This window comes from Cetorhinus maximus, chromosome 4 (assembly GCF_964194155.1).
Source record: "Cetorhinus maximus chromosome 4, sCetMax3.hap1.1, whole genome shotgun sequence".
Lineage (NCBI taxonomy): Eukaryota > Metazoa > Chordata > Chondrichthyes > Lamniformes > Cetorhinidae > Cetorhinus > Cetorhinus maximus.
The window spans coordinates 175,107,454-175,120,108 of record NC_135882.1 but is presented as its reverse complement, the minus strand read 5'-3'; positions in this window follow the sequence as shown (position 1 = coordinate 175,120,108).

Sequence of the window (12,655 nt, the reverse complement as noted above, 5' to 3'; positions counted from 1 at the left end):
AACTGGAGGTATCCGTACTCATTGGTTCTTCCAAACCAGCGGCAGGGGAATCCATCCTGCTCTTCTCAGGTTCTCATTCGGAGAGCCGGTGCAGACCCACGATGGGCCAAACAGCCTCCTCCTGTGCTGTAACAAGCCTGTGAGTCTGTGGAGTGCAATGCTCATGATTAAAAGAAAACTATTAGTATTTTAACATTCCACTAACAACGGTGACAAAAAACTCTTAAGGAGGTTTGGTTCAGTTGAGGGAGTCTATTCAACCCACCTTCGCCCATCCAGGAAGTGGGGTGGCAGGAGGCTCCTATGGGGAATACACACGGGCATAGATCAATGTCGGCCAAATGGCTTTTTCTCCACTGTAAATATTGTTATTCTGAGTTTTACAAACTGCTATCGTAGCATCAAACTGTTTCTTAAAAGATCCTAGAGAATTTTGCCTCTGGCTGTGTTTTTTGCGAGATGGGTGATCCCTGTCAAGGCTGTAGGACCATTGTCTCTTCATCAAATGTGCACTGTTTTGTTTTGATGTTCAACTTTAACATCTGTCACGAGAAGACTTATTTTGTCACCAATAAGATTTTTGTCAAGCCTCTTAATTGAGAAGCAGTGAGATAGATTTGTATTCCAAACGCTTTATATCCCCTCCATTTTCAAATGGACAGGTTTTTGGTCTCTCAAGGAATTAAGGGATATGGGGAGCGGTCGGGAGAGTGGAGTTGAAGCCCAAGATCAGCCATGATTGTATTGAATGGCGGGGCAGGCTTGACGGGCTATGTGGTCTACTCTTCCTCCAATTCCTTGTGTTTTTCCGTTCTTGTGTTCACAATAGAATTTATAAAACAGAACCAGACCATTCAGCCCATTTGAACTGTGCTGGTGTCTCTGCTCCACACGAGTCTCCTTCAGAGAATCACCCAGAATTGTTACAGTGCAGAAGGAGGCCGTTTGGCCCATCGTGTCTCACCCTAGCATTCTATCCCTTTCTCCTTTCATGCTCTTCTCTAGGTTTCCCTTAATTGTGTGCATACAATGTCACCTCAACCGCTCCCAGTGAGAGCGAGCTCCACGTTCTCACCCTAAAAAAGTTTCTCCCGGAATTTTATTTTTACCGGAGTGATTAGCGACTACCTCGTATTGATGCCGCCCGGTTTTGGATTTTCTCCACAAGTGGAAACGTCGTTTTTCCACATCTCCCTCATCGAATCCCTTCATAATTTTAAAAACAAATATTAGATCAGTCACCTCTTGTATTAATGAAACATTAACAGTCATTTGCACTGGGCAGTTAATGCAAATGATTTTAACAGTCGAGCATTAATTTCTTTGGAACGGGCTGTTGTTTGACTGTAATTTATTAAATATAAGGTACCAACCAACGTGTTTCTGCTGACATTTTAAAAAAGAAACACATTTTAGTTAAATAGGTCCTCCGGGATTGTCAGCACAAAACTGATAATTATATTAAATATACATAAACAGTAAGTGTATGTTTACATAAGTAGATTGCTATAAAAACCTGATTTAGGAGTCATTGTTTTCCAACTCTTTTAAAGGCACTCCCAGTGGAATTCAATTTACTGACACGATGGGATGAAAGATGTCACACAGTCTTGTTCCATATTTAATTAACTTTTTTTTTAAAAAAACACAATAACAAATAGCTCAGGAAAAAAAGAAAGAATGCTTTGAAACATCACCGAGACCTTGTCATGCATTGTGCAGGATACATGATACAAGATATGCATATAAGTGTCTGTGACGGGGGAATTTCGAACCCTCGGGATTTGCTTCCCAGAATCTTCACAGCTTACTAATAAAAATTAGAAACTTGAATTAAAAAAAACAACAAAGCAATTAAAGACCACCAGAGAATAAAAGCCAAGAAATCCTGCATTTTGGTCACATTACAGAAAGGGCTGATAACTGCAGGAATAGAGAATCCTTTAGCTGAATACCGTTAACCCTGTCCATTCCTGTCAAATCCAGTATGCCAAGCTAACTGTTGCGTTCAGACCTCACTCTGCACAACTGTTGCCTGCGATTTGCATTTCTGTAAACATTCCGGCATTTACACAAAAACATTAATAGGAATTACATAGAATTTACAGCACAGAAACAGGCCATTTGGCCCAACTGGTCTGTGCTTGACGTTCTTGCTCCACATGAGCCTCCTCCCGACCCCTCCCCAACTCACCCCCGTGAACATATCCTCCTATTCCTTTCTCCTGCATGTGTTTACCCAGCTTCTCCTGAAATGCATCTGGATTATTCACCTCAACGATTCCAGGTAGGATGAGGAACGTAGGACTCAGGGGCATGAGTAGGCCATTCGGCCCATCAAGCCTGCTCTGCCATTCAATAGGATAGAAACATAGAAACTAGGAGCAGGAGTAGACCATTCGGCCCTTCGAGCCTGCTCCGCCATTCATTATGTTCATGGCTGATCATCCAACTCAATAGCCTGCTCCCGCTTTCTCCCCATATCCTTTGATCTCTTTCGTCCCAAGAGCTATATCTAACTCCTTCTTGAAAACATACAATGTTTTGGTCTCAACTACTTTCTGTGGTAGTGAATTCCACAGGCTCACCAATCTCTGGGTGAAGAAATTTCTCCTCACCTCAGTCCTAAATGGTCTACCCCGTATCCTCAGACTGTGACCCCCTGGCTGATCAGGTTGTGGTCCCATCTCCACTTTCCTGTCTGCCTCCCCACCCCCGTAACCCTTCACTCCCCTGTCTATCCAAAATCTGTCTAACTCAGCCTTGAATAGATTCAATGAATCAGCCTCCACTGATCTCAGGGGAAGAGGATTCCACCGACTGAGGGAAGAAAAATTCTCCCCATCCCTGTCTTAAAAGGGAGACCTCTTATTTTTAATAAGAAACAGAAAGTGCTGGAAAAGCTCAGCAGGTCTGGCAGCATCTGTGGAGAGAGAAAGAGAGTGAATGTTTCGAGTCCGTATGACTCTTCTGCGGGACCTCTAACATTTAAACTGTTATTATTTTTATTTTTTATTTACTTATATTTAAATGTTCCACATTCTCACCACTTGCTGGATGAAGAGGTTTCTCCTGAATTCCCGATTAGATTTATTAGTGACTGTCTTATATTTGTGTCCTGCTGGTGCTGGCCTCTCCCACAAGTGAAAATATCTTCTCTGCATCTATCCTATCAAACCCTTTCATCATTTTAAGGATGTATATTAGGTTACCCCTTGGCCTTCTCTTGTCAGACCCCACGCCAGAGACTCGAGGACAAAAACCAGGATGAAACTCCAGTAGATTGCCGAGGGAAGAGCAGGAGAGTTATCCTTGGTGTCCTGTAACATTTACCCCCTCAGTGGTGATGCCACTGGGCTAGTAATCTAGAGGCCCAGGCTAATGCCTGGGGGATGTGAGTTCAAATCCCATCAAACCCAATAGGATTTAAATTCAATTAATAGAACCTGCAATTGAAAGCTAGTCCATGAAACTATCAACAATTGTCATAAAAACCACTTTAGGGAAGGAAATCTGCCATCTTTGTCTGGCCTACATGTGACTCCAGACCCACAGTGATGCGGTTGACTCTTAACTGCCCTCTGAAATGGCTCAGCTAGCCACTCAGCTCAAGGGCAATTAGGGATGGGCAACAAATGCTGGCCTTGGGCCAGTGATGCCCACCATCCCATAAAGTATGTGGCCATTTTCACATTGCTGTTTTTGGGGGCTTGCTGTGCACAATCTGGTTGTCAATGATTCCAACAGCGACTATGCTCCGCAAAGAGCACTTCATGGACAGTAAAACGCTTTGGGACATGCTGAGGGAGTGAAAGACGCTATGCGAATGCAGGCATGTCTTATCCGTTTGCTAGACTGCCGGTTGTCATTCTAATGTTGAACGAGTGCTTCTATTCTGCCTGCAAAGTCACCACCAAAGGTTCTTGCAAAGAAAAAAACCATCGCAGGGAAGAAAAACATTTAAAACAGCTCCATAGCGAACAAATCTACCTTTCAAACATTGTGACAAACGTGTCAGACTGAAAGCAGGCACAGAAAGAAAATTGTGACAAGGTCAAAGTACTTAAAGCAACTAGTTGAAAAAAATGATTTTGAAAGCTGTATAATTTTAGCTGTTGAATCTTAAGTGGCAACCAAAATTGTTTTGTGAATTTGACGGAAAGAAAAAACGGAACAAAGGCTCATTGTTTACGTATATAAAGTGAGAAGTAGGATCCTAGCTATTTCTGAAAGGATTTTAAGATCCTGCCTGTACAATGCTAGGGTTGCCAACCCTCCAGGATTGTCCTGGACTCCCCAGGAATTGAAGATCAATCTCCAGGACACTGTTGTGTGCAACCCTGGAGACAAATCATCGGGACATTAAAAAACATTTGTTTTGAAAAAACTCTCTTTGAACATTTCTCTTTACCAGATATAAAAATATTAAAAATGGGGGAAAGAAGACTGTTTGGCTGACAGTCAAGCATCATCCAGTTGGGTAATGAGTCTTTGTGCTTTCTAATTGGCGTTGGAAGGCAGTGCGTCACAGGGATGGACGTGTTGGCCGATTAATGGCTGGGGTGTGAGAGCAAGGCATGCGATGAAACCTCCAGGAATACATTTAATCACAGTTGGCAACCCCAGGCTTGAATTTATATAGTGCCTTTCAGGAACTCAGGCTGCTCCAAAGTGATTCACAGTTAATGAAGTATTTATTTTTTGAAGTTTTGTTGTAATGTAGGGAACAAAGCAACCAATTTGGAAATAGCAAGCTCCCGCAAACAGTAATGTGATAATGGTCAGATTAATGTGTTTTCGTGATGTTGATCAGGGGATTAATATTGGTTAGGGCAATGGGAATAATGCCCCTGCTCTCCTGAGGAATAGTGTATGCAGAATTCTTTCCAAGCACCTAAGAGGGCACATGGGGGCCTCGGTTTAATATCTCATCTGAAAGGCATCACCTCTAACTGTGCAGCATTCCCTCAGTACTCCAATAGGGGTGTCAGCCTGGAATTATGGGCTTGGGTCTCTGGAATGGGAGTTGACATGGGTCAGCTACCCATGGAGCCACAGCTGTGTAGTACAATGGGGGTCCTTTCAATCGCATGCAAGGGGAGACGATGGCGTAGTGGTGATGTTACTGCTGGTGGAATTTAAATTCAATTAACAAATCTGGAATATAAAAAGATAATCTCTCAGTAACGGTGACCATAACAACTATCATCGATTGCCATCAAAACCCACCTGGTTCACTAATGCCCTGTAGGGAAGGAAATCTGCCGTCCTTACCTGGGTCTGGCCTACATGTGACTCCAGACCCACAGCAATGTGGTTGGCTCTTAACTGCCCTCTGCCACAAATGCTGGACTTGCCAGTGACCCAAATCCCATGAAAAACTGAGGAAAAACAAATGTAATTGAACCCTGGCCTTGAAACAGACTGATCCTGCATTTTATAAGCAGAGGCAGAGTGTGTAAATCACAGGTTAAACCACAGGTGGATTATACTTTAGGCTTTGGTGAGGGTGTGGAGGAGATTGACGAGGATGTTATCAGTAGTGAGGGACTTAGTTATGTGGAGAGACTGGAGGAGCTGGGATTGCTCTGGGTTAGAGCAGAGACGGTTAAGGAAAGGTTTAATGGTGATGGGAGCGAGTATCTTTACTCAGTATGAAGAGGGGGATGTTTGGGTTTGAAATGCAATCAGTGCTACATGACCTATCTGGCTTTCCATAGTCATGTGACCTCTACCATGCAGCAGCTCTCTGGAGGCCAACATCTTGAGAGCAACTCAATAAAGACCTACAATGAGGAAGCACTGAGAAACGCTGCTGTCTTTAAACAAAAGCAAGGATAGTGGGGCATGACTGAGACCTCCAACTAACATACACTGACATGGGGAAGTGGTCGTGTAGTGGTACTGACACTGGACTAGATGTCCAAGATAAGTCTTTGGGGGCACAAGTTCAAATCCCACCACAGCAGCTGGTGGAATTTAAACACAATGAAGAAAATCAATTGATGAATAAAAAGCTGGAATTGAAAGATAGTGTGGTGACCAAGTAGCTATCATCAATTGTCATTAAAAGCCCTCTGATTCACTAATGTCCCTTTAGGGAATGAAACCTGTTGTCCTTACCTTGGTCTGGCCTACATGTGACTCTAGACCCACAGCAATGTGGTTCACCCTGAAATGGCCTAGCAAGCCAATCAGTTCAAGGGTACTTAGGGATGGGCAACAAATCCCTGGCCTTCCCAGGGATGCCTACATCCCGTGAAAAAGCACTGGGGAAAATGAGGTTAGGTAGAGGCTTGTAATTTATTTACTTTATTCATTGAGGGGTCTTTTTTTATTCATTCACAGGATGTGGGCTTCGCTGGCTGGGCCAGCATTTATTCCCCATCTCTAGTTGCCCCTTGAGAAGGTGGTGGTGAGCTGCCTTCTTGAACCGCTGCAGTCCATGTGGTGTAGGTACACCCACACTGCTGTTCGGGAGGGAGTTCCAGAATTTTGACCCAGTGACAGTGAAGGAACGGCCGATATATTTCCAAGTCAGGATGGTGAGTGACTTGGAGAGGAACTTCCAGGTGGTGGTGTTCCCATCTGTCTGCTGCCTTTGTCCTTATAGACGGTAGCGGTCGTGGGTTCGGAAGGTGGTGTCTAAGGAACCTCTGACAATGCAGCACTCCCTCAGAACCGGCCCTCCAAAAGTGCAGTGCTCCCTCAGTATAACCCTCTGGCAGTGCAGCATTCCTTCAGTACTGACTCCCCGATAGTGCATCATTCCCTCAATACTGACCCTCCATAAGTGCAGCAATACCTTAGTACTGACCCTCCAACAGCTGAGCACTCCCTCGCTACTGACCCTCCGACAGTGCAGCACTACCTCAGTACCGACCCTCTGACAGTGCAGCACTCCCTCAGTACCGACCCTCTGACAGTGTAGCACTCCCTTAGCACTGACCCTCTGACAGTGTAGCACTCCCCTAACACTGACCCTCCAACTACAGAACTCCCTCAGTACTGACCATCTGACAGTGCATTGCCCCGTCAGTACTGACCCTCTGGCTGCAGCACTCCCTCAGCACTGAACCTCCAACACTGCAGCACTCATTCAGTATTGACCCTCCAACAGTGCAGCACTGTCTCAATATTGCCCCACCAACAATGCAGCACTCACTCAGTAATGCCCCTCAGTCAGTGCAGAGCTTTCTAAGTGCTGACCCTCCATCAGTACAGAACTCCCTCAGTACTGACCCTCTGACAGTGCAACGCTCTGTCAATACTGACCCTCCGGCAATGCAGCAGTCCCTCAGTACTGACCCTCTGACAGTGTGGCACTCTTGTCATGAAATCATTGATCTTTGTGGCCCTGGGAGCTTTATTAACAGTCTCCAGGCATTATAACAGTTAACGTACAGGATGTTCCAATGCTTGTTTCATTGGTTCCTGCTGAATAACAAGAGTGGGACCCTCTGGCAGTGTTTTGATAGGTCATTAGATCAGTTCAAGGATCAGCTCTTCTCAGTTTCAGGAGAGTCAGGAACAGGGGGGAAGAAGATCCGTGCTGGCAAAGTGTTTCTGTTAGCTCTGAAGATCTGAGAAGAGGGCTCAGGGGATGCCTTGGTCATCAAACAGAAGAAGCCTTGAAGATACAACAAGGCAGCCGACTGTGGCTCCATACTGTGGGTCGCTGGAGCAGAAGCATCTTTTTGGAGCAGTGGTGGTCTGCTTGGCACGGCCAATAGATCTGGAAGGGTGCTTCTGAGTTAGTGTTTTGGTTTACCTGGGACTCCAAGGAGAAGGAATCTGAGAAGGTGAGATTGAAACCCTGAGAGATGGGCCATTGTTAACGCCATCCGAGTGGGAGCGACCTTTAGAGAGAATTCCAAGGAGAGACCTTTGAAGGTGAAGCTGGGAATCCCGTGAGATGGAGTTTCAATGAGATTGTTTCACTTGGTGTTTACTGATGTCTGGGTGGGTTCTTGAGAAATCCATGGACTCAGTCTTGACTGCATCTGTCATTTATGCTGTAGGGTTGTGTGTTCGATCACAGTTTGTCTGTTAATTCACATTTACCTAATACTTACCCTGAATGTTAGAGTAGAAGATAGATATTGTGAATTGTTTTATCTTTCTGAACTTGTATAGTAAAGTTTGCTTTTGTTTGTTCAAAGCCTGTGGAATCTTGTGGTTTTATTCCAAAAGCAGGTGTCTTGAATCTCAACCTTTAACCAAAACATTATTGGTCCCTAACCAGATCTTCCCCCTCCACCCATGCCCCAGGGTCTGGCCAAGGATCGTAACATAGTGTAGCACTTCCTTAGTACTGACCCTCCAACAGTGTAGCACCTCCCCAGTACTGACCCCCTGACAGTGCAGCACTCCCTCAGTACTGCACTAGATTCTCAACCTTGATTTTTGTGTTCCAGTCTCCGGAGTGGGACTTAAACCCACAACCATGTGACTTAAACACCAGAATGCTATCAACTGAGCCACAGCTGATACCTCCTAAAGCCATAGAAATATTTACGGCACAGGAAGAGGCCATTCAGCCCATTGTGTCTGTGACAACTGATGAAGAGCTACCCAGCCTAACCTACCTTACAGTTCTTGGCCTGTAGCCTTGTAGGTTACAGCACCTTGAGTGTGTTAATGGAAATTGGTCCTTCCTATCCACTCTCTCTAGGCTCCTCATTATTTTGTACACCTCAATTAAATCTCTCCTCAGCTTCCTCTGCTCCAAAGAAAACTACCCCAGCCTGCCCAATCTTTCCTCATTGCCAACAGTTCTGGCAACATCCTCTGTAAATCTCCTCGGGTATCCTCTCTACCGTGATCACTAGTGTGACCCTGTAATGTGGTGACCAGAACTGTACACAATGGTCTAGCTGCAGTCTAACTGGCATTTTATACAGTTCCAGCATAACTTCCCAGCCCTTAGACTCTCGGCCTTAGCTAATCAAGGAGTGTATCCTGTATGTCTACTTAGCCACCTTATTTATCTGTCCTGCTAACCTTCAGGGATCTGTGGACATGCACTCCCTATGTTCCTCCGCACTTCTCAGAATTCCAACAGTCATGGTATATTCCTTTGTCCTGTTTTCCCTCCCCAAATACATTGCCTCACACTTCTCCGGATTGAATTCCATTTGACACCTTTCTGCCCACCTGACCAGTCCATTGATGTCCTGTTGCACTTTACTCATGGCCAAGCTTCATATCAGCTGCAAACGTCTTCTGGAGGGGAGGGTGAACAGCCAGAGGTCATGGTCCACATTGGTACCAATGACTTAGGTAGGAAGGGGGAGTGGTCCGGGAGGCAAAATGTAGGGAGCTAGGTGGAAAATTAGCAAGCAGGACCTCAAATGTAGTGGTCTCCGAGAAGGGTTCAAATAGGAGGATGAATGCTTGGCTGGAAAGATGGTGCAGGAGGGAGGGCTTTATATCCCTGGGACACTGGGGCTGGCTCTGGGGGAGATGGTACCTGTAGAAGCCGGATGGGTTGCGCCTGAACAGAGCTGGGACTGAATTCCTTGCAGGGCGTTTTGCTATTGCTGTTGGGATGGCTTTAAACTAACTCGGCAGGGGGTGTGGGAACCAAGAGGAAATATTAGAGAGGAATAGAAAGGTGCACAAAATACTGGGAGAGACAGGTAGCCCTAGTACAGAGAATAGTAAGTTAATAGGTGAAGTCGGGGCGAGGGAGAAAGTGACAAAATCTAAATCAGGGTTACTGTGCATGTGTGTGAATGCACGGAGTATAGTAAATAAAATTGGGGAGTTACAGGTGCAGATTGCCATGTGGAAATATGATGTTGCGGCCATAACAGAGACCTGGCTCAAGGAAGGGTGGAACTGGGCATTAAATAGTCCCAGATACAAGGTGTTCAGATAAGATAGGAAAGGAAGGACAGGAGGAGGGGTGGCAGGATTGAGGAGAGCATTGCAGTGCTGGAGAAAGAGGATGTCCCAGAGGGTTCAAGGACAGAATCAATCTGGCTAGAGCTAAGGAACAAGAAGAGTGCAATTCCATTGCTCGGTGTAGTCTATAGACCGCCAACTAGTGAGAAGGGCGTAGAGAACAAATCTGTAGGGAAATTGAAGATTATAAAGCATTATAGAGTGGTTACAATGGGTGACCTTAATTACCCGAAAGTAAACTGGGACAGTGGTAGTGTGAAGGGTGGAGAGGGGCAAAAGTTCCTAGGTAGTGTTCAGGAAAATTTTCTACAGCAGCATGTGTCCAATCCAGCAAGACGCACTGTTGGGCCTGGCTCCTGGAAATGAGGTGGGCCAAGTAGATCAAGTGTCAGTGGGGGAGCATTTAGGAGACAGTGATCATTGTATTGTACATTTTAGGATGATGATAGAAAAGGACGATAGGCAATCCAGAATAAGAATAATTAACTGGACGAGAGCTGACTTCGATGGGGCAGGAACGGAGCTGGGCTGGATAGACTGGAACAAAAGATTGGCAGGAAAAACTGGAGCTGAACAATGGGCTACCTTCAAAAAATAATTGGTTCGGGCACAGTCAAGGAATACCCCATCGAAAGGGAAAGGTAAGGCAAACCAATCCAGAGCTCCCTGGATGAAAATGGAGATAGAAATTCAGATAAAGAAGAGAAAGTGCACTTATGACAGGTGTCAGGTAGAAAATACAATTGAGAACCAAGAGGTATACAGAAGGTTTAGAGGGGAGGTGAGAAAACATATTAGAGAAGCGAAGAGGGATTATGAGAAAAGACTGGCAGCCAACGTAAAGGGGAATCCCAAAGTCTTCTATAGGCACATAAATAGTAAAAGGCAGTAAAAGGAGTAGGGCTGATTAAGAACCTAAAAGGGAATTTACACATGGATGAAGGGACCATGGCTGAGGTATTAAATCAATACTTTGCATCCATCTTTACCAAGGAGGTAGATGCTACCCAGGCCATTGTGACAGACGAGGAAACTCACTCGAAGGGTTCAAAATTGATAAGGGGGAAGTGTTGAATAGACTGTCAGTACTTAAAGTTGACAAGACACTGGGACCGGATGAGATGCAGCCAAGGATATTGAAGGGACAGCAGAAATTGCAGGGGCATTGGCCATAATTTTTGAGTCTTCCCTAGACTCAGGGAGGTGCCAGAGGACTGGAGAATAGCAAACATTACGCCCTTGTTCAAAAACGTTTCTAAGGATATGCCCAGCAATTACAGACCAGTCAGTTTAACTTCAGTGGTGGGCAAGATTCTAGAAACAATTATTTGGGATCTAATTCGAAGTCACATGGAAAAATATGGGTTGATAAGGAAGAGGCAGCATGGATTTCTAAAGGGGAAATTGTGCTTAACTAACTTGCCGGAGTTTGTTGAAGAGGTAACAGAAAAGGTCGATGAGGGTAATGCTGTTGATGTGGTGTACATGGGCTTTCAAAAGGCATTTGATACAGTGCCACACAACAGACTTGTGAGAAATGTTATTGCTCATGGAATAAAAGGGACAGTAACCATGTGGATACAAAATTGGCTGAAAAATAGGAAGCAGAGAGCAATGGTCAATGGATATTTTTCAGACTGGAGGAAGGTTTGTAGTGGAGTTCCCCAGGAGTCGGTATTGGGACCCCTGCTTTTCCTGATATATATTAATGATTTAGATCTTGGTGCGCAGGGGACAATTCCAAAGTTTGTGGATGATACGAAGCTTGGGAGTGTTGTGAACTGCAAGGAGGACAGTGTGGAACTTCAAGAGGACATAGACAAGTTGGTGGAGTGGGCAGATAGGTGGCAGATGAAGTTCAATGCAGAGAAGTGTGAGGTGATGCATTTTGGTAGGAAGAACATGGACTGACAATATAAAATAAGGGGTGAAGGGGATGCAGGAGCAGAAAGGCCTGGTGGTATATGTGCATAGATCATTGAAGGTGGCAGGACAGGTGGAGAGATCTGTGAATAAAGCATATAGTATCCTGGGCTTTATTAATAGGGGCGTAGAGTACAAAAGCAAGGGAGCTTTGCTGAATGTATATAAGATACTGGTTAGACCTCAGCTGGAGTATTGTGTACAGTTCTGGGCGCCACATTATAGGAAGGATGTGCACAGATTGGAGAGAGTGCAGAAGAGGTTTACAGGAATGGTTCCAGGGATGAGAAACTTTATCTATGAGGATAGGTTGGAGAGGCTGGGACTGTTCTCCTTGGAGAGAAGGCAGCTAAGAGGAGATTTGATAGAAATGTTCAAAATCATGAGGGGGCTGGACAGAGTAGATAGGGAGAAGCTGTTCCCACTCGTAAAATGATCAAGAATGAGAGGGCACAGATTTAAATTGATTTGCAAAAGAAGCAAATGTGACGTGAGAAAAAACTTTTTCACACAGCGAGTTGTTCGGGTCTGGAATGCACTGCCTGGAAGTGTGGTGGAGGCAGGTTCAATCGTGGCATTCAAGAGGGCATTAGATGATTATTTGAATAGAAACAATGTGCAGGGGTATGGGGAAAAGGCAGGGCAATGGCACTAGGTCATAATGCTCATTTGGAGAGCCAGTGTAGACACGATGGGCCGAATGGCCTCCTTCTGTGATTCTGGAATCTTGCCCCTAATGTAAGTCTAAATCATTGACAGCAAGCGACGCAGTACTGATCCCTGCAGAATCCTACTGGAAAAAGTCTTCCAGTCGCAGAATCAT